General features: G+C 42.8%; 1 long non-coding RNA gene across 1 annotated transcript; it reads right to left on the bottom strand.

The window, feature by feature from the left end:
- Positions 1–5,337: 5,337 nt before the first annotated feature.
- On the bottom strand, positions 5,338–20,278 carry LOC125942740 (uncharacterized). Its single transcript, XR_007465330.1, has 3 exons — positions 20,185–20,278; positions 7,487–7,661; positions 5,338–5,417 (listed from the first exon to the last, which is right to left on the bottom strand). It is a non-coding gene; the product is annotated as an uncharacterized LOC125942740 (long non-coding RNA).
- Between the last annotated feature and the right edge of the window lie 2,718 nt (positions 20,279–22,996).

Raw genomic sequence — 22,996 nt, 5'->3', positions numbered from 1 at the left:
AGGAGCCGCAACCTGTTAGAAAAGAAAATGAAATTCGCGTTGTGAAGAAAGGAGATGACATACCTCTCATCTATCCTGAATTATACTGCTGTGGAGGCTATCCTCCAGGTGCTACGAAGTTTGAAGTCCCGTTTCAATTACATGACGAAACTGTAGTACGGAGGAAACCTTACAACCTCACCACAGAAAAGAAGGCATGGCTGAAAGAAGAGCTTGCGAAGATGTTGGACGCAGTTATTATCCGTCCGTCCGTATCACCATATGCATCGCCGATAACCATAGCACCCAAGGAAGATGGAACCCTCCGACTCTGCACTGACTACAGAGCAATTAACAAACAGACACATCTAATTCCATTCCCTATGCCAAGAATAGATGGAATTATTGATGACTCAGGTGGATGTACTTGGTTTTCTAGGACAGACCTTTGTAAAGGTTTTTGGCAAGTACCACTTCAAGAGGATACAAAGCAGTATACGGCGTTCATAACTCCGTTTGACATCTACGAATACAACCGCCTCCCCTTCGGATGGAAGAACTCGCCCAGCTGGTTTCAGAAAATGATGAATATGGTTCTGGATCCGTTCATTGGCCGCTTCTGCAATGTCTCCGTAGATGATATTATTGTGTATTCCAAAAGCGAGCATCTCCATCAACAACACCTGGCACATGTCCTCACCGCTTTGTCAGAAGCGAACCTAAAGGTCAATTTTAAGAGTGAATTTTTCAAGAACAAGGTGACTTTCTTGGGCAGAGTTCTGGATGGCACTACAAAAAACACAAAAGAAGAATCAGTGGCACGCATTGCAAAACTTGTGAAACCTTTTGATGTTCACTCATTACGCGTGTTTTTGGGGTTGGCAGGACATTTTAGAGCATTTATCTAAGATTATGCTCTCAAAACTAGATGTCCGACTAGACTAACACAAAAAGACGTACCATTCTGTTGGACGGGTGACTGTGAGGTGGCCTACCAAGAGCTAGTACGAGTTATCTCGTCTGATCCAGTCCTCAGACTGCCGGACTTTGCTCTACCATTTGAGCTCAATACAGATGCCTCGCACTACGGAACGGGTGCGATACTATACCAGCGAGACACAAGTCAGCCGAACAATCGCCAACTAAGCGTAATTGGCTACCATAGCTACATATTTAACAAAACGGAGGTGAACTACACGATGACAGAGAAGGAAGCTCTAGCCATTTTAAAGGCAATTCGGTACTTCCGTTCCTACCTGTTAGGTACCAGATTCAAGTTGTACACAGATCATGAGGCACTTACCCACCTCTTGAATATGGCGGAGCCAAAAGGAAAAGTCGCACGGTGGGTCAGCGAGCTTCAACAGTTCGACTTTGAAGTAAGTCACCGTCCCGGAGCTTCTATGAAAGATGCGGACGCAATGTCTAGATTGGGGGTAACAGTTCTTGATGTGCAACACGAAGCAATAGGTACCGCCAAAATTTGGGAAGGAACTGAACTTTTGCAACTGACCCAGACAGGCAAAATAGCAGTGCCTCCTACACTGGTTCCGAAAATTCTGGACCTTTACCACAATAGGATTAGTAGACGGTGTACACATGCTCTCTCACGCGTCGGGCCTTTAATTAGCAGATGGTCTCGCGAGCTTTGGGGATGTAGGCGGGTGCTTTCTGCATGAACAGTGACGTGGCACGACCATGATTTTGGAGTCTCTCCACAGCAATTTTAGGGCCAATAAATATATTTCACCATCACCACGATTTTGCTTACGTCCGTGTGGGAATTCCCCATTCAGGTGGTCATGATGGCTTTTGGCGGACCTACATGAAACTGACGAAAAGGTTCACATGGCCCCGCATGAAGGAAGACACAAAAAGATACGTGCAATCATGCCACAAATGCCAGGTGAATAAAGTAAAGTTCAAGCAACCAACCCAACAGATGACATTACCGACGCACTCAAGCGTACCATTTGAAGTTATTCACATGGACTTCGCTGAACTCCGAAAAAAATCTGAAGGCGTGAAGAAAACGCAAGCATTCCTGTTGTGTGTGGATGAGTGCACCAGGATGGTGGCAGCAAAACCGGGGACGGAGGACGCCAACAGTGTGATTTCCTTTCTAAGCCGAAAGATGTTTGACAACGTTAAAGTAGTAGCGTCAGACAACGGACCTGCCTTTCGGAGCCATCACCTTAAGGAGTGGGCTGAGCAACGTGGAGTTACGCTCAGGTTCACAGCACCGTATCACCCAGCAGCTAATGGGTTAGCTGAGCGAGCTATTCGGGACATCAAACAGTACATAAATATGTATCCAGACTTCCCAGGTGGATGGAAGTGCTGCCTTGAAGCGGCGGTAGCTCATCATAACCGATCCTATACAACAGCTCTGGGATGCACACCGCTCTTTGCTGCTACCGGGAACCCAACCTATCTACCAGCCGACACGTCTCTAGAAATTCAAGCAGCGCTGCAACTGACAGAAGAGAGAAGAAATGAAGAGAGCTAAGTTAAGTACCATGAAAGAATGAAAAGGAACTTTGACAAAAGACAAAAGACAAAACACAACCATACCAAGAATAGAGGTTGGAGATTTGGTGCTAGTAAGAAAAGGGCTGTTGAACTCATGCTCAAATCACAGAGGACCATTCTCTGTTGTCAAAACAGCAAGCCAACAGGGAATCTTAAAGACTGTCTGGTATGTAGGCCCCAATGGCACCGTCGAATCAGCCTCTATAGCAAACGTTCTTAAATACCATCCCAGGAGGGATGAAAACAATGGCGGGGAGAGTGAAGCATGCTCAAGCAGTTGAAGAAGAAGACAGAATTTATAGTAAAGGGGCCAGGGGGGTCAGGGGAGAATAAAGAAGTTAGTAATGGCGACATGAAGAGTACTTTGTCTGTTTATTATGTGCGGGCTTGTTACAGTATATATATCAAAGTATAGCGTGGAAAGGCACAAATGTGTGACTTAAGATGACTGATGGGTCATGGCATTAGTAACTTGACATACTCGCATTCACGTCGCAATTAACGAAAACAATATGACGTGTGGTGCAAACCCGCATTTTTCATCCAGAAATTCCTCTGATGGTGTGGGTGTGACGATAAGAACATGTTGAATGCCAATCTCAATCTCAACGTGTCGAGCTTACCCATATATCATGAAGAACTGAGAGCACAGGTAAATTCTAACAATATTAATGATTATTTCTGGGGTTTTACATCCAAAAATCACAATATGGCTATGAGACACGCTGTTTTGGAGAGCTCCGGTAATTTTGACCGCCTAGGGTTTTTTAAAAGGCACCTGTATCTATGTACACGGGTGTTTTATGCATTTCACTTCCATCGAAATGTAAGCCGCTGTAGCCTGGAATCGAACCTGCGTCCTCGAGCTTAGCAGTCCAACCAACCAAAGGCTACCACAGCGTGTGGGTAAAGGGTACGCGAGAAATATATGACGGCAAAAAACAATACAAACCAAAATAAATTAAACGAACGAACATTAGAAAACGAACGTCATGCATAACGGATGTGCAAGTCGTCTTTCGCCTGCTTTTGTTGCAAGAGCGCAAACACTAAGCGTATCTTGACATGAAAGTAACTTTAGGAACATTTATTGAGTATGCTCGCTGGTTTGTACACAGCAAATATACTTACTGATAAATAATTACGTACTTGTAGGTATGTAATTAAAGACGCAACTAATCACCAGAACAGCAATTTTTCATGCTTTACTGATTGAAGGTAACTATTTTAGGGATATGTAGAATCAATAGCGATATTTGTAGTGCATCAAAGACAATAATTTTCAAGACTATTTTCCACTCAATACAATGCAAGCACAAACATCGTCACGCGCCATGAATGCTTGCTAGTTTGTGTAAAAAATCACACGTTAAGAAATAACTATGACGTCATGAGAAGTTACATGTTGGTAATTTCAGAGAGGATTCACGGATTATTAAAACGAGGCTATTGCAGCAATAACTTTTGCATAACAAATGAGTACATGGCTAGGCCAGCAGTAGCTATCTATTCCTTTCAATGTTGAAAAATATATATTTGTTTACCTATTTTTTATGTTTGTTTGCACATTGACTGGAACAGCTTTTCTTTGGAATATCTGAATTTGAAACAAGCTTCGCTCACGATGAACCTTAAGGTACATCGTGCGCAAAGTTTGCATTGACGAGATAGCGTACAGCAAGAATTGTTCGTGTACGCTACCTCTGAAGCGAAATAGGCCAACAATATTGTGGCATTAGGGCCGTCTCTGCTCCTTCTCTTGTTTCCCTTACACCTTCTCACTGCGCTCTGTTCATAATAAAGTATTGTCGAGGCTAAAAAATTCACGAATAAATACATATGCATATGGCTCCAAACTACTACTGACCACAAGTGAAAAGCGCGTAGTGGTGAGCGAAGCGGTCACTGCACGCGCGTAAGTATTTCACTTGACTCCTCGAGTAATTTACTTTTTTCGTTACTCTTATTTTTGCAAGAATGGGGCTATTGCCTGCCTACCCATGTGAATACCGTTTTTTATGTTCTTTCTTTGCGCGGGCCTATTTAGCGCATTTCTACGCACGCACAGTTACCACATTACTATTCCTGAACTCAAGCACCGGAGCTATAGGCCGCGCTGATGAGTTTGACATGTTAGTTTTTGCATTGTCTTGTTGCCCAAGCACAAAGACAATGCTCGAAGATGGGTAAGCTCCTTGCAGCACCACACTGTTGAAGTTAGACTTTAAGTGCGTTGCGTGGAAACTGAATGCAAAAAACTGCAGTGCATACCAGACGACCCTCGCTTTTCGCGCGCTTCGCGAGCCCACTGTTGCGGAGCAGCAGCGGCGCGGCAGTTCCTAGGAAAAGGCCCTCGCCAGAGCCGGCGCTTTGGAAACTCCCCTATTATTCTAGGTCACTTTAATTCCGGCCACCCCGCTGTCCGATGCGCCGATGCTGCGTGCCAGCGTAGTTTTTGGTTTTCTTTTTCCTCAGGCGCTGTCTCGAGTTTTCCGAATTCATGCGCCGTGGCATCCGCTTTCTACGCCTTGTCGTCTGCTAGCCTCCTGTTTTGACTGCTGTGACTGGATACAGGAAATCTAAGAATCCCCAGATTTCGTAATGTTAGTTCGTAGTGCTGAGGCGTTGTTAACATGGCACAGAAACTGAATAACGATCGTTATTCTGAAAAGTTCAGTGTTCTGAAGTTCGTAGTACTGAAATATTTTTACACTGAAACTAGTAGAAGTCAGTGTGGGATTTCTGAAAATTTTGTTAATCTGACAACTTTGTTAATGTGGGGTTCGCAGTAACGAGATTTTACTGTATCGACTTGACTCAGCTCACCTCCCTCTTCTCAATCCACAACTTCAGTCTCTGGCTAGGTTCTGTAAGGTGCGTGCTGGGCAGCTGGCCAGAAGGTGGTTCTGGAGACACTAAAGTGCCCATTGAAAAATAAATTCTGGAGACGACTTAGCACATTGTAATAGAATTCCCATGATATTCACCTAACCAGACCCTTGCTAGTGTGGTACCTCAGGCAAGTTGGTGATCAAAGATCTTTTACATCAGCATGTAATGTGTTATGCCAATAAATCTTAGTTGTGAGTCAGCGCTCCCTCTCGCCATGTTGTGTGTGTGTACGCATTTGTGTCATTCTTACTTTGAGCATCGTGTTTGTGTGCGCTGTTGTATGTAGATCTGCGAGAACCGCAAGGAACAATGGGGGTTCATAGCAGAGGCGAGTGTTAACTGGTCCAGTGGTCGAGGTAAGCAAGGGACGTTTACGAGTACAGTTAAACCTGCTTATAACGAACCTCCATATAACGAATTCCTTCATATAACGAAGTTTTTCTATTCTCCACCATTACTCCATAGAAGCACATGTATTTGAGACCTCTACGTAATGAAGTGGCAGCGGTAGACCCCCTCGATATAATGAATTTCCCCCTCCGACAACCTAGAGATTTCGCCCCAAATTTTGTCATTTTTGCGCGAGCAGCAACTGGAAGCACTTTCTCCGCTGCGACAGAATGCAAAGAGAGCGCACGTGTGCAAGGCGGGCCTGCATCCCTTGATCCGGCGATCATGTCGCCGCGGGCGTGACTTTTCCCCCTCCCTTCATTCAAACCTGATCCTGCCGCTTGCTGCAGCTGGCCTAGCCCGACAAGCCAGCACTCTCTCCTTTTCCAGTTGATGTTGCCGACACGCTGGTACAAGCTGTGACACATCACACTCGATGAGCGCAGACACGTGCTGTCAAACGCTGGCGGCATGTGGAAGCGCCGCTGGAGAAGCGAGCGAAGTCACCATCGTGCTGTTGTCTATCGCTTCAATGCAAACTGAGCGCTGAGAACACACAGCATGCACAAAGCTACGAGCCGCCGACGCACCTACACTGCTAGACTCTGCCCCAACACAGATCGCTTTCAAGATACGGCCCGCGCGACCACGCGTCGCCGCGCATTACGCAGTTGATGCCAGAGTACAGTACAATGCCGCCCCACTATCCCTCCCCCCTTGCTCCCTCACCGGTGCCTCGAGCGCAACGGAAGGCACGCTTCCTCCCTGATTTTCTAGCGCGTGAGAGATTTAGACGTGGTCGTCGTCTCCCCTCGCACGTTTTCACTCGCACATACAGCATACGGCGACTGCGTTATCGCCCTTGGACTTTATACGGAATATCTATGAGCCAAAACCAATTTTAGGGCCACAACGCGTCATAGACACCAACTTTATATAGCAAATACGGATCTCAAGGGCCATACTTTTGCTCGCGGAAACCGAAAATACATCATAGTTGTCGCCCCCGGCACTTTGAGTGGCCAATGCCACCGTCAAGCCACCAAGCCAAGCGACATGAAAAGTCGAAATGGCCGCTTGGGCCGGCGCGGAATGGCAGTTCGCAACATATGATGTGGGAACGGTCCCACAGTTGCGACGCAACAGTGGGGTTACCAATGCATTGGGTTCTATGGGAGCTGTGCCCGAACCGGCTGAAAACGACGTAACAGCTGGAACAACGCAGCCCCCGGGAACGTAACAGTGGAGTTCTACTGTAACACTATACGACGCCGTCGTGACACTCGCTCTTCGTTTCCGATGCCTCACGCCTGTGCGAAACGACACACGTCCATGCATCCGGTACCTAGTGTGACATTCCAAAGATGAGTGCTTCGACGAAAACGGAAAATGGCTGCGCGTTACAATTGAGGGCGCGTTAGAATCGAGTAAATATGGTAAGCGTTTCTTCGAATTTTCGTGCCTAACCTGCATATATCGAAATCCTCTTTATAACGAAGTTTTTCGGGAATTTGTCAATTTTGTTATATCCAGGTTTAACTGTATTAAGACTCGATTAAAACAGACAGCTAAGCCTACATAAGTAAAGTTGTAGAATGAGCCATAATTGATAAACTTTAGGAAAACAATTCAGGAGAGTTTGTAGGGAGGGTTTGGTGAGCTACAGGCTTCGCCAGCGCGTTGTAGAGCATACCTGCACAGCCAAGGCCAGAGCAGAGCACAGAACAGGGCATACTCCCGGGGACACAGAGCAAAGCATAATCTCCTCCCTCTTCTTGGTCCACGACTTCAGTCTCTGGCTAGGTGGCATAAGGCTTCTTCCATTGTCTTTGGTGTCTGTGTGCTCGGCAGCTGGCCAGCAGGTGGTGCTGAAGACAAAAATAAATTCCGCAGACGACTCAGCACATTGTATAGGAATTCCCATGATATTCACTTAGCAAGAACCTTGCTAGTGTGGTGGCTCATGCGAGTTGGTGATCAAATATCTTCTACAAAGGTGCACGCAATGTGTTATATCATGAAATCTTAGTGGTGAGTCAGCGCTCTCTGTTTTTGCGTGCGTGCGTGTCATTCTTTCTTTGAGCATCGTGTTTAGCAGAGGTGAGCATTAACTGGTGGTCCAGTGATCGAGGTAAGCAAGAGACGAGCATCAACACTCGATTTAAACAGACAGCTAAGGTTATTCCCTTGAGAAAAAGTACACAGACAAGAGACTCTAAAATATAGCAGATTTTCTTCTCCGCCTATGATTGTGTCTTGAAACTGAGAACTGTAGTCCAAACTTGGCACTGCAAATTTTCTAGTGCTCCTGTCGGTCTAGGCTACTGGTCCGTATACTTTTGCTCAAGGGGGTACACAACGAAAGCTACTGCAAGTCATCTGCGGCAAAGCTGAATGTTTGCAGTGTTGCCACAGAGGGACATTGGCTCATGGTCTGCCAGTGTTTGTGCTCTTTAGCAATGGACCTGCCTGTACATATGGTGAACATAACATGACAAAGATGTTTCCAAAGATGTAAGTTATGCCAGTTTTTTTTCTTCGGCGAAAGGTCGGATACCTTTCTAACAGACCTGGTATGTGCTTATTCTGTTGGCCCATGTGTGCAAGTAATCTCCGACTCTCACAAGTCCTACAAATGTAGTGGCAGAATCGTGCTGTTGCTGGCAATTTCTTTAAAATCTGTCTCTCACACCTTCCGTCCTCCTTCTAAGTACCCAGTATACTTAAAATGTGCAATCGGAACCAGAATAATTCCACTCCATTCTATTCCAACACCACTCCCTGTCATGTCTCATCAGTCGTCAGAGCAATGCTCTGCCAGCATTATCAACGGAATCAGTCAGAGTGCCATAGAATAGAGTGGTAAGAATCGCTAAAGTTTTCTATTTCAGAGCACAATGTGCTCATAAGGTTATCTCAAAATCCAAGTGGTTCTGTAGTCTTATCAGGCTGCCGCACCCTTGACATTTCTCACCAAATATTGACCCCTCATCAACACAGGGGCGGATTCAGGTGCCTACTTTGGGGAGAGTGGTTCTTTAATGCGGTAGGGGGGGGGGGGTGTTGCGCACATAACCAGCCATCTGTAACCAAATGGTCATGATTTGTTCTCAGTTGCATCCCTTAGTGCCTTTTTCATCAACATCTTGCAGACAACTATGTGAGCAGTTTTAAAACAATTTATTGATCCCGCTAGGCATGGTCAAACCCTGTAATAGTACTAAAAACTACAACAAAAATTTTATACAAGAATCTGGATAATATCAGCAACAAATATGAACACAAGGAGGAATTAGGAAAATTATACAAGCAGCATTATTAACCAGGAAAGTGGGGCGATTGCATGATTTATCCTAAAGACCCTGCTGAGCTTTGCCTATAGGGAAGTAGAGTAATACGGGTGTCACACGGCGCACTTTTGATCACGATCAAGCCCGATCCAGATAGAACTTATCGGTCGTGATTGACTCATTTGTGCAAGCTGTGCAGGGGAGCCAATCGCAATCAAAAGTGGTCGTGTGACACTGGTATAACACTCATGAGCCATGGAAACAAACTCTGGGAGAACAAAATTCAAATACCATAGATATGTAGAGAGAAGCAAAACTACTACGATAACTGCTAAAAACAAACATACAACTACATCGGAACAGGCCACAATCTTAACTAACGAAAACAGAAGAATCGAAAAGCAACACACAACGGAAAGACAATATTTATAAAACAAAGATGTCCATTTGCGATAAGGTTCACAGGTTTGTTGTAAAAGCATTAGGGTTGCTATCTACAGCAATTAGTCTTGCAAAGACCCAACCTATGCAAACTACTTAGGTCACAAATGCTAACCTCTGATGTCCGCTATCTTTGGTTGCAAACCACTTAATTACTTTTGTCGTGTCAATGGCAATGCCCCTATGAGTAAGTAAAAATGCCAGTTGTCAAGTGTCCTTCGTTCATTTGAGAACGCAACCAAGTCTTCAAGCGGCGTATAGCACAAAAAGACCTTCCGGCACTGGCAGCACTCGCAGGTAGGGTGGCCAGTATATGCAGTACATAGGCGTCGACTATATAGGGGGCTAAGGGACTTGAGCCCCCTTCCGATGCTTTCCTGGGGGACAGAGCCCCTCACCCCGGTGATGCCGAAGCCTTCACCCCCACTACAGTGTCATTACCAGAGTTTTGTTAACCACAACATTTGAGGTTTCCTTTGAGTTGCCTCTACCTATTCACTTAGAATTTTATTGTGGCTAAAAGCTTACTGCATCACTGTTGGCACGGACATGCATGGCTTTTAATTCTTATTTTCGCTTTATTTCTGAAAATTCTGACAATAGGAGGACAAGCACATTTGAAGCACGAGCAGCGGATACCTCATCCGTATTTTTGCACTTCAACATTTTTTTAAAAATTTCCACTGTGAAAGCTATGCACAGGCACAATATATTTAAATATATACACAAGACAAAGTTTATTATATTTTTTAAAGAGAAGGAGGTAGCCACTTTTTAAAACAATACACAAATGAATTTCTCACCAGATTTTAAACAATATGGTGGAACTCATGGCAAATGACATCCTTCGTTCACTCGCAGACGAAGTTTGTGCGGCAGAGTATTACGCTGTCATTATGAACGAGACAGGAAACATTTGTGTCAAAGAACAACTTTCAGTTTGTTTTCGGGGGGTCACAGAAAGCCTGGAAATAGAAGTGCTGTTCTGTGGGTTTTTTTGACACAATGGACACCACAGCGACAAGCCTCTTTGCTATATTGAAAGACATTCTTTTGTAGATTTGATCAGCCTGCTGAAAAGGGCCGCGGGCAGTGCTATGAGGGGAAAGCACAGAGAAGTACAAGCACTCATGCAAGAACAAGAACCCCGCCCGCAATATGTACGCTGCCTAGCGCACATCCTGAGTTCTGTTTTGCATGACGTCGGCCAAAAAGCAGACATGTGCCGTGATTTTCTTTAGACTGTCACTGAACTGATAAACTTTGTGACCTGCTCTCCAAAGCGCATTTCTTCCTTTCAAGAGCTTCAGTTAGAAAATAGAACGTGAACTTGCATAAATTCTGCCCAACAAGGTGGATGCTAAAGACTTCATCACTGCATTAAGTTCTTTCAAATTATAGCAGTACCATAACATTTCTGTCTCAGACAGCATCAGAAGAGCAAAATGAGGCTGGAAGGAAAGCAAGCGGATTTTTAAGGATGCTGTTTAAGTTTGAATCATTTTTCATGTTGATGCTGCTGACAGCAGTGTTTTCACGAATGGAAGCACTGAATAACATTTTGCAAAAATGAACGCTCAGGTTTCGACAAAAAGAAGAAAATGGTCAAATCCATCACCGAAAGTGTCATTGAACTGAGGCAAAGCTTTCCCCAGATTTGGGAGGAGGTGTTGGCAGAGGCATGAAAAGTAGGAGGTAATGACCCATGTGTTTCAGCTGCTAGGCAAAAGAAGACTCCATGCCACTATCAAGAAGATGCCTTAGCTCATGTGTTCCCATCAGCTAAGGACATGTAATGTATCGCGAGAGGTACTACGAAGTACTTGACACCGTGCTGTCTTCGTTAAGCAACAGGTATCCGCCTGAGATGTGGCAGCTTATGTCACACATTGTGCAGTTTGCCACAGGGAAGGAAGACAAAGCATATATAACAAAGTACTACGGTGACGACCTTGAAACAGGACGCCTGATTTTGCACAGAGATATGCTGATTGACATTGTAAGTGAGCAAAAGTGTGCACCATTGCACACAATCAAGGACGTCATACTCATGTTTTTGGGTACAAGGCCGAGCACCTGCGAAACCGTTTGCTGGAAATGGCCAAGCTGCGGAGCCTCAAGCGGCCAGTTGCGCGGCAATTTTATGTCTATCTGCAGGCTTCTTTCACGCTCAGAATAACACTTATGTAGCACGTATTGAGCAACAGAAAGCTGTATCGGAAGTGTTTCATGTTGCAGTAGAATTTTCTCATTGCCACTTTTAATCGAATTATAATATGTCAGAAGTTTATTAATTAATCAAGACTAATTATGCAATCAGGCAGAATGCAAAAAATTATCTGAGTATCTCCAAGCGACGGCAAACAACGTTACCTTAGTTCTGTCCAGCTACGTGGCATTTGCATATTTTTAAATCTTGGCGCCCCCCACCACCTGGATAACTGCATCAACATCCAAGAAGGCATTCTTTCTTATAACATTTCCAAAATTTCTACCTTTGAGGACAACTTACGCTGCACATTTGAAACGACATACACACAAAGAAAAACACGGAAAGACAACATGATGCGCAAAATAGCAACTGTTTATAACACACAAAAGGCAAGGTGTACATATGCCCACGAAGAACAATCAAAATGGGAATGAAAACCTACATGTTCCATTAGAATAAGAGTCACTTACTGGTTTCTTTATCTAGTTTTAGTAGTAAGATTTCCTTGCCACTTGGTGTGTATTTCGTATCGAATATGCAGCATTGCTTGGCTTCCATATTCAAGAACCAATTCTAGCCTACACATAACCACTTTACAGGGTGCGCTTTTCACAAGCACTTCGGGCCACGGCACTGCATTTCTTGCGTCACGCTCACCAATCATGCTGCTACAGGTGCTGATGCTGTTCATGCTGGGCTAACTGCCATCGGATTCGTCAATTGTGCTCGTCAACTCTGGACTGGACGAAATGTGCCTGACCATGGTGGCCGCCTGTTTGTACAGTCCACCAAGGGAACGAGCAAAATCGGTGGATCGTCTCGTGGCCCACCCGCCACATCTGGTGAATGCACGGTTATCTGTCAGGCAACATGGAACTACATCCGCCTTATCGGCCAATTCGGTAGGGGCTCAAAAGGCTACGCTTTTCACCAATGCTTGGGCCACAACACTGCATTTCGTGCGATGTGCTCGTCAATCATGTTGCTACAAGTCAGTTACTATCCCGCCTATTGGTATCTTGACGATGATGTGTTTCTTCTTGGGGTGTCGTGGCCCTCAAATTGTGAATTCAGTGAGTTGTGTTCGTGCAGTCGCTGTGTGTTTGTGGCGTCTTTTATTGCTAGCCAGAGACGTAGAGACCAATCCAGGTCTTATGACCAAACCTCAGGAGGAAAAACTAGAATTTGTGTCTACTGGGATTCAAAGAATTGAAGCTATTAACTGTAACCTTTTGGAGGCTGTGAACAAGGTACTTCATCTTCATATTGCAGTACAAAATGGCCAGCAGGAACTGACTAAACGAGTAGCAGATCTTACAGCTAAAGTTGAGACGTTGTCGTTGAGTCAATCCCCTTCTAACTACAATGACGTCTTTTCGAAACTGTGCGAATCCTTGACAGAACAAATCCTTGAAATCAATGCGAAAGTCTCGTATCTAACAATGCACTCTCCTTCCTTGCCCAAAGATGTAAATGTTACAGAAATGCTCAGTCGAGTTAACACCCTACAGTCAAAAATTGACGCAGTGAACACGCCGGCGGATTCCGCTGAGATGGAAAACATATCTGTATTGCAGGACAAGATCGATGATTTGAAAAATCGATAGCAAAGATCACACATCTTGTTTGATGGCATTGCAGAAAATGACCAATTTGAAAACTGGGAATCTCCCGCGCATGTCATCACAGAGTTTTGCAGAAATCAACTCGACATGGGTGTTGCCACCATTGCCAGAGCAAATCAAATCGGCTGCTTCACATTGGAAACAGCCGGCCAATCATAGCAAAGCATTACAACAAAAAAGAAGTCGAATCTATTTTGTCCCGTGGCTACAAATTGAAAAATACGAACTTTAGCATTGGACTCGTACAGCCTAAACTATTCAGAGGCTGTACGAGATCAACGGCGTAAGCTCTGGCAGGTTTCCAAGGTGATAAGGAAGGACAGGGACCGAGTGCATCTTGCCTGTAATAAGCTGTTTGTGAACGATCAGGGTTTTGTGTGTGATCAGAATGCCAATCATGCTGTTCCTATTTATTTATTTATATACCTTCAAGGCCCGAGGGCATTACAGAGAGGAGTGGTGAGTATATATGAAGTCGTTGGAATCTTCTTGAAATTATTGGTGTTACAGATGGCAGCGATAAAGGTGGGAAGGTGGTTCCAGTCGTCGGTAGTGCGGGGTATGAATAAGTAAAAGTAACAGTTGGATTTGCATGGTGGTACCCCCACCTTCATTTGGTGATCGATGTGAGGTGAAATATAGGATGGGTGAAGGAACAACTCATCTTTAAGGACAGGATTAGTGTAGCAAATCTAATGAAAGAGGCATAAGCACATAAACTTACGACATATTGTGAGGTCTGGCAAACCGAGCACCAGTTTAATTGAAACGCTTGTGTGATGCACATAATTTGATAAAATGAAACGGGCAGCCCTGTTCTGAAGTGATTCTAGAAGATTTGTTAGATTAGCTTGACCAGGTCCCAACTGGAGCAGGCATATTCGAGCTTGGGACGTACCAATGTTTTCTGAAGTTGTGATTTAGTGTGAACAGTCGCACTGGAAAAATTGTGACGTATGAAACCGAGCATGTGGTTAGTGTTATTAAATATGTATTGAAGATGCACGTTTCGCAAGAGATTACTGAGATATTTGTAAGATGCTACAGAGGCTAATGGTGTGTTACTGAGGGCATAGTTGAAAGAAAAAGGGCAAGAGGAAGTTCGTGAGATACGCATGCTTTTACATTTATTAATATTAAAAAAAGAATTGGGGCACCAAGAAGATATGGCGGTAATTTCAGATTGCAGGGCAGCATGATCAGAGGCATTTATGATGCGGTAAAATACGCAGTAATTGGCGAAAAGTTTTACAGAAGAAGTAACAAAAATAGGGAAGTCGTTAACAAAAATTAGAGTAGTGGACCCAGAACAGACCCCTGAGGTACCCCAGACTGTAAAAAAAAAGCAATGGAAGAGTCATGACTGCTAGCAGATACATATTAGAAGCGATTAGAAAGGAAGTATTCAAGCCAGCGCAAGATATTAGTATCGAGATTAAGTTTATGCAACTTAAGGAAAAGCAGGAAAAGCAATTTATGAGACATTGAGTCGAAAGCCTTCGCGAAATCCAAGAATATACAATCTATTGTTAGTCCCTTGTCTACAGCACTAAAATCATAAGTAAAACCAAGAGCTGAGTGTCACATGAAAAATATTTTCTAAAACCATGCCGACAGTTAATAAAAAACGAGTTTGATTCCAGAAAAGCAGTAAGATGCGAGTAAATGACCTGCTCCATGAGATTACAGGGTACGCTGGTTAATGATATGGGCCTATAATTAAATGGAGAGTCAGTGGGACCTGATTTCTGCAGTGGAACAGCCTTCCCTCCTTTCCAAACATTTGGCAAGGTGGATGATTCCAGTGACTGACCAAAAATGTGCGACAGTACTAAAGAATACAACACTGTGTTTTAAAGAAATTTGGAATTGAAGATATTTTTAGCTTTCCAATCAAACTAGCAATAACAGCATCAAAAGAAACAGGGTTCATAGGAATGTAATCAGCAAAAGAGATGACAGGATAAACATGGGGCAATGTAGCAGAAAAAAATGACATGAATACATTGTTTAACGCTTCGCAGCAGTCATAGGGGGGGGGGGCATAGAAATACCATTTTCATCACACAATTCCATCGAAGATGCCTTCTTGTCACTGACTATACTCCAGAATTTCTGCGGGTTATCATGAAGAATTGAAGGCAGAGTAACTTGATAAAATTTGCTCTTAAAAAAGTGCAATAGCTTGCTTGTATTCGTAGTCATCAGTTACATAGGTGTGCCAACACTCTGCACTATTGGCTGTCCTGGTGCGCCGGAAAAGTCTCTTCTTTTTATTTAGCCGACATTTAAGACGTGCATTGAACCATAGTGCCTGCGATTTAGAGGTGACATGTATAATTGGATTGAATCGCTCAATCAGTGAAAGTACTTCCTGTGTAAATAGGCACCTATTTTCTTCAATGGTTCTTGAGTGGAAGTTGGAAAAATAGTCAGTGATGAACAATTATAAAGCTCAGTTAATAGAATCAAAGACAGCATTTTAATCGTGAATTTGTTTGGACGATTTAAGAGATGGAACAGAAGCCCGTAATTCAAACTGCATTATACAATGATCACTTAGACCTGGCAAGTAAGTTATAGTGGAAACAAGGTGTGGTGCTGTCGTGAGGATTAAATCCAAAATGTTAACAGAAAGTGTAGTGCACCGAGTAGGTTTAAAGGCAAGCTGCGTTAAGTTAAAGTCCAAACAAATATATATGAAAGATGAGCATTCGGAAGAACTATTAACTACTGAGGGAAAATCAGTACACCAATAGTAGGGTAGTTGAAGTCGCCTAGGATCAATAATAGATACGAGGGAAATCTTACGGTTAGATTACTGAGTACATCATGAAAGTCTGAACAAAATGTGTTAGATGAAGTGGGCAACCGGTAACACACACAAAAGCTGAAGTCCCTGTGCCCTACGCGTATAAGCGTGCATACTAATTCAAGAGGCGACGAAAGTGCTATGTTGCTACAGATAATCCCGTCATGGACAGCTATCACTACACTGCCACCAGTGCACGGTTCACAATCGTATCGAAAGAATTTATAGCTGCTCTAACATGCCAATATTTCGTGGTCAGTAATTTTAATCGAAAGCCATGTCTTGGTTAACACCACAATATCCGCTTCACATGTGTTGATAACTGCGGACAGCTGATTGCGCTTATTGCATACACTGCGTATGTTAGAATGCAGGACGGAAACCGGTCTTTCTTTAGTAGTATGGGACGGCTATAACTGTCGCGCAAGGGAATCGCTAGGACTGGCAGGGGATATGTCGGTACGGTTGGCAGAGAGAGAGATAATTTATTTGAAGGCAGAGAGGTTGACCTGAGATAGCATGCTCTAGCCTGCTACTCTGGCACAGGAGGAGGGGGGAACAGGGACATAAAGGCTGGATGAGGGGTGATTATGACATAGAAGAAGGATGTATGGTTGGCAGTCCTGCCATCGAAAGGATCCATTTCACGTAATTAGCGGGCAGCATGACAGTATACATCGCACTTCCTGTTAACATACAGTTTATTGAAACAGAGCTGCTAGCCTTCCCAAATTGTAGTAGCTTTTTACGTGACTGACGCGTAGCCACGCAAAAATCTTCACCAACCGAGACGTTCCAGTCACGGAATTTGGTGCATTGAGAAATTACATTTTTCCGTAGTTTTACCTATTCCAAGTTGTGCCTCTGCTTTCTTCCACCTCACGCAGAGCCACTTGTCCGTCAATGCCCCTGCGCTGTCCCGAAAAAAGTTCAGATAACTTTCCTATCCAATATTAGAAGCATCCGGCTTAAATCTTTTGTCCTGTCATCACTTGTAGATTCCTGTTCTGCATCTATCGCATTTCTGACTGAAGAATCGTGGCTGAATGAAACAGTATCTGATAGCTCTTTACTTAGTTGTTCAGAGTTCAATTTTTTCCGCTGCAATAGAATACTGCAAAGAGGAGGTGGAATCCTTATTGCCATCAAAAAATGATTTTGTTTCTTCACCAATTCATACTAATTATTTCCTTGAGTGTGTGGGTATCGCTTAAGTGTGGTGCTACTCGTATAATGGTGTGCACACTTCGCTGCCCTCCTGATATGCAGGCAGGTTTTGTGACTGAATTTAACCGCTTACTAAGTCTTGTGACCATGCAATTTCCTAACTCTATATTCGTAATTTTCAGACCTAGACTTTCCAGAAGTATGCTGGCCCACAAAATCTGTTTCATCCGGCCACACGGAAGTGCATTCGTTTCTTCAAACATGTCTAGACTTTTCCCGTATCCAACTTAACAGCCAGCCCACTCGAAGCTCATCAACTTCTAATGTACTCGGTTTAATATTAACAAATGATGCTCATATTATTTCAACCTTAAACCACCTTCCTGGTCTCTCCAATTATGATATTATAATCAGTAACCTTAACAATCCACTGAACAAGCGCCAAAGTGTTTCCAAACAAATAAGATGCTATAACAGGGCAAACTATACAGCAATTAATTCCGAACTCTCTCGTTTTTCTGACCGTTTACTCGCTGGCCACTTAACGCAATCTGTTGAAGAAAACTGAAATTTACTTAAAAAATGTTTTAACTAACCTACTAGATAAGTTCATACCAGTGCACAATTTAAATCAGACTGTAGCCTTCATTTCTCAGCATTCGGCTTTGGCAGCGGTTGTTGATATACAGGGTGTTTCAGTGAACACTTTCAAAAATTCTTAAAGGTTGCCTGTGGGAGATAGCACAATTCCAGTTCATGAGCTGGTCTACTCGAAGAGGAGGACATTACTTACACAAGAAATTGAACTGCTTAATCGAATAATTAACAGAAATTAATTAAGTTTTTAGCTAATTGCTTGATGGCCCATATTGCAATTTACAAATTGTAGCCGTGGAGTTCACAAGGCGGATCCACTTGGAACGAATTCTCGGGATGACACCAGTTTCGAGATGTTAATTCCGGAACTTTGGGAAGAAATGCATTGGCATTTCAGTTAATTTTGTGTTTCAATGCATAAAGCGACATTTTGTTAAGAACCTAACTGGAACGCAAATGCATTTCTTCGCAAAGTTCAGGAATTAATATCTCGAAACTGGTGTCATCCCGAGAATTCGTTCCAAGTGGATCTGCCTTGCGAACTCCACGGATACAATTTGTAAATTACAATGTGGGCCATCAGGCAATTAGCTAAAATCTTAATTAGTGAATTTCTGTTAATTATTTGATTATGCAGTTCAATTTTTTGTGCAAGTAATGTCCGCCTCTTCGAGTAGACCAGCTCATTTACTAGAATTCGGCTATCTGCCACAGGCAACCCTAAATAAATTTTGAAAGTGTTCACTGAAACACCCTGTATATATATATATATATATATATATATATATATAGAGGTGAACTAAATGATGGGACATGAGCCCCCAGACGTCGCCCCCACAGAAACTTCCAGAGCCCCTGATTGGGCCGTTACTATATTTAATCTCTATTAACGATCTTCCATCTTCATTGTCATCCAGAATTAGACTGTTCTCCGACGATTGCGTCATATCATAATGTATCCTGCATCACTGACCAGCTGACATTGCAACCGACCCTAACACGATAAGTTCATGGTGCTCATCCTGGCTAATGTCACTTAACCACAGTAAAACAAAGGTTATGTCATTTACTAACTGTGTTTGCCGTGTACCATCGTCTTACAAATTAAACGATAGCTCCGTTGAACTAATGTCAATGTACCTTGGCCTTCATTTACAATCTGACTTATCATGGGATTACCATATTAACACAACCCTTGCTTCTGCTAATTGTTCTCTCGGCTGTCTTAAACGTAACATTATACAAGTGCCTGTTCACCTTCGTAAACTTGCTTACACCACGTTAACCCAATCTAAAATTTAATATGCATCTGCCATCTGGGATCCTTATAAACATGGCATTATTAACGACATCAAAGCCCTTCAAAACTGTGCTGTTCACTTCATCTACTCTGAATACTCACCTTGCGCTAGTGTCACTGCTTTAAAAAATCATGCTCAATGGAGAGCTTTCGTATCGCCGTAAACTTGCACACTTATCACTTTTTCATAAATTTTATCATCACACATGCCTCCACGACAACTTTTTCCTGCAACCAGCAGCTATCTTTCCTCACCGGGACCATCCTAACAAAGTAAAATAGCTAATGTGCTGCTCTAAACACTATGCTGAATATTTCATACCACGCATATCAAAGGATTCAAACAAGTTGCCATCACTCATCTCTACAGAACTAACATCAGCAAATTTCAAGGCCTCATTCACATTTACTTACAGGCAACCATTCCCGAATAATTTTCTGCTGGTTTTGTTCTTCTCAGTGTTTTTTTTTCTATATGTTTATTATATTTTGCACTTTTATTCAATTTACAGTACTTTATACTTTTGCTCTGTACTTTATTCGATACACAACTTTGTACTTTTCTTTGACTATAGTCTTTATTCGTCCTCCTTAAACGCCCGTGTCTGTTGTTCATGTAACGTGTAAATATATATGCAATATAGTTATATCCATTTTTTGTACCTATTCTACTGTATTACTTTTTAAATGAATTTACTATTCGCCTGAACTGTTAATTACAGTTAATTACAGTTTTCTTGGAATCATATTCGCACTACTGTAACTATTTGTACCAGAACCCCCTATGTAATACCCTCAACCAGAGGGCCTTTAGGGTAACTTGAATGAATTATTAAATAAATAAATATTAAATAAATAACCATTCATTGTTTCGATAATCAAAGCCATTGATAATTTAGCAACAGAGACTGCTGTCTATAGTTAGATCACAAATATTTGAATCTCACCCTTAACGACCTTGCAAAACACCGTACAATGCCCCGATCTGCAGTATTTCACCATAATGGCAGGGATCCAGGGCAGCCAGGACGCTCGTGGGATCCATTGCACCTGGAAAAGAAGCCGCATCGAACAGTTCAATGATCAGTTGCGTCATGCTATGAAACAGCATGCATCAAAAACAGGAGCTGCCGTTCGAAACTCGTACCGGAGTTGGACTCCGCGGGGTCGGCCGTGCTACTCAGCTCAGCGCTCAAACCAAGCACTTTGTCAGAGGAAAATATTGGCATATCTCTCAGTTGACGCCCAGTGCCGGCCTGGATTAACCTGGCATACATGCCGTAGTCATAAGCCTATTGCGTTCTTACCAAAATCCGAACGCGAGCACACGAGGAGACGCACATGCTACTTTGCTAAAGCACATTGCATTGATTGCCGGCACATGTCACGTGACCATAACAGATTGGGTGTTGGCCCCGATTTGCTTTCGTAACATGACACAAATTTGACGTTTCACCTAAGAAACTAATGTAGGCACTGAACCTACATTGATAAAGCAAAGTTTTCCTCCTGAGTAAAAATAAAGCAGCTGGCTCAAAGCGTATGATTATTCCATCAAAAACGCTTCTTGCTTTCATCGTCTGCCGAGTCCAAGCCATCGTCTGCTTTGGTACTGTAGCTTTGGTCTGCTTCTTTAGGTATAGCTAAAGTTAACTAAAGTCCCTAGATATTGTTTTGCTTTCTTTAAAGAAAGCAAAATTTTTAGAAAATCTAGAGACTTTAGGTATAACGTGTGTCCCACGGGAAACGGAATGAGTCGTCATATATTGCCGCCCAGCACTTGTTTTCTACCTTGAGACAACATACGCAACCTACCAGGGATGATGAGCACACGCTCTAGGCCGCGTTATCGCTATCTCGTGAAACCCATCTAGAAGACGTCTACATTTGGGCGTGTTCAGGCCAGGAGGTTGTCTACAATCTGGCTTGTACAAGCTGAGAAATAGCCTTAGAACTCCACAAGCACTCCTGAAGCCAAGCTAATGCTCCCTCCGTATTCGTCTTGGGGAAGTCTTGGCAAGCTGTTCATTAGACTTTCATTAGACTATGTGTAGAACTTGCATATGAAGGCTTATTTTGCTTGCCGGAGAAAATATGCAATCTGCCTTGCAAAAAAATTGGTTAACTAATGCATATGTTAATCGTGCGCTAATGCACTGGTACTGATACACTTTTTTTCGAACCAGTCGTGTGATTCACAATTGCTAAGAAATGTACATATATTCAATGCGATTATCTTTAACTTCAAAACTACAACACACCAAAAGCTACTAGCTGAAAAAGTTCAGTATTATGGTCTAAATGCATGCTTTTGCAAAGGCATAAATATTGAAAGCAGCCGCATAGATTCATTTGCAATAAAATCTGTGAAAGTATAACCAGGGTCCTTCAATGCATAACGTTGAGAGGCCATGTGTGACATGCAATTTCTAAAGTGCTGTTCACTTGCAAGGTGTAACAGTGCTCTTGCGAGACTATTGATTTCTGAAGAATGTTATTTCGGTGCATAAATGACATTTTTGCCATATACATGTTTGCATGTCACAGATGGGCTGTCAACATACCTTCACAGATTTCATTACCAAACTATGGAATCTATGCAGCTTTTAATATAGTTGCCTTTGCAAAAGCATGCATTTAGCACATATTACTGAACTTCTTTCAGCTTAGTAGCTTTTCGTGTTTTTATTTTGAAGTTACAGCCAGTCGCATTCAATATATGTACGTTTCCTAGAAATCCCAAATCACATCACTAGTTCCAAGAAAAGAATACCAGTACCAGTGATCTGCATTAGCACACCATATGGGTATACAGCTAACACAAGCAAAATTCATACAGCACACGAAGGTGTTGAATGTGGCACATTGAAAAGATATCTTGTAAAATGCCTCTTCCATAGCCAGCATTTCAAAACAATGTTTAAGAGGCAGCAAAATATGAAATTTTATTCTTGCAAAAAATGTACAAGTGCTTGCTTCGCTTTTGACTAAATATATACATAGGAAATGAATGGCATGCAATGCCTTGTACTGATTGACTAGACTGAATATATTATGGATGGCATGTCTAGAAAAACTGACCCCACATCTTAACAGGACTAAGGAGGAAGAAAGGCATGTCATATGGCAGGCAGGCCCAGTATCCTTTGAAGATTGTGTGCCATTCAAAAAGGGGGCAAAAAGACTAGACTCACTTTGAGTAAGACAAGTAAAAGCTGAATGCTTAGCATAAACATGACTAAGAAATAATCTCTACATATTGGAAAAATTAGCGAAGGCACTTTGAAAAAATAGCTTTCTCTCGGTGACTGCTGTCAAGGGTACGTAAGTATAGTTTCTGTAATGCTACACCACTTTCAAGCATTATAGGACTGATGCCATGCTAGTTCAACATGCCAGTTAAACATGAAATTACGATATTTTAGGACCTCAATTAGCACTCATGATGCACAGTTGCTTGTTTTATGCCTGGCCTTTCAGTAGCTGTGCTCGCAAGACTGAACAATGGGATAAAGAAACAAATACAACACATAAAAACTGCATAAAAACTGCAGGCATAAGCATAGTGCCAAAAGAAAGGCATAATTCACTCTACAATTTAAAATGCCTATTCATGTTCACCTAAAGCATCTCCCATGTCATTTTGCTGCCTGGAAGTAAATAGTTATTATAGCTTTCTTTTACATTTCATCTTGTAAGTAAGTGGCCCTGAACGCCAATTACAACTGCAATAACTGCATGTCATACTCTACATGGGGG

This window comes from Dermacentor silvarum, chromosome 1, assembly GCF_013339745.2.
Source record: "Dermacentor silvarum isolate Dsil-2018 chromosome 1, BIME_Dsil_1.4, whole genome shotgun sequence".
Classification (NCBI taxonomy): Eukaryota; Metazoa; Arthropoda; class Arachnida; order Ixodida; family Ixodidae; genus Dermacentor; species Dermacentor silvarum.
This window is presented reverse-complemented; position numbering and strand designations above follow the sequence as displayed.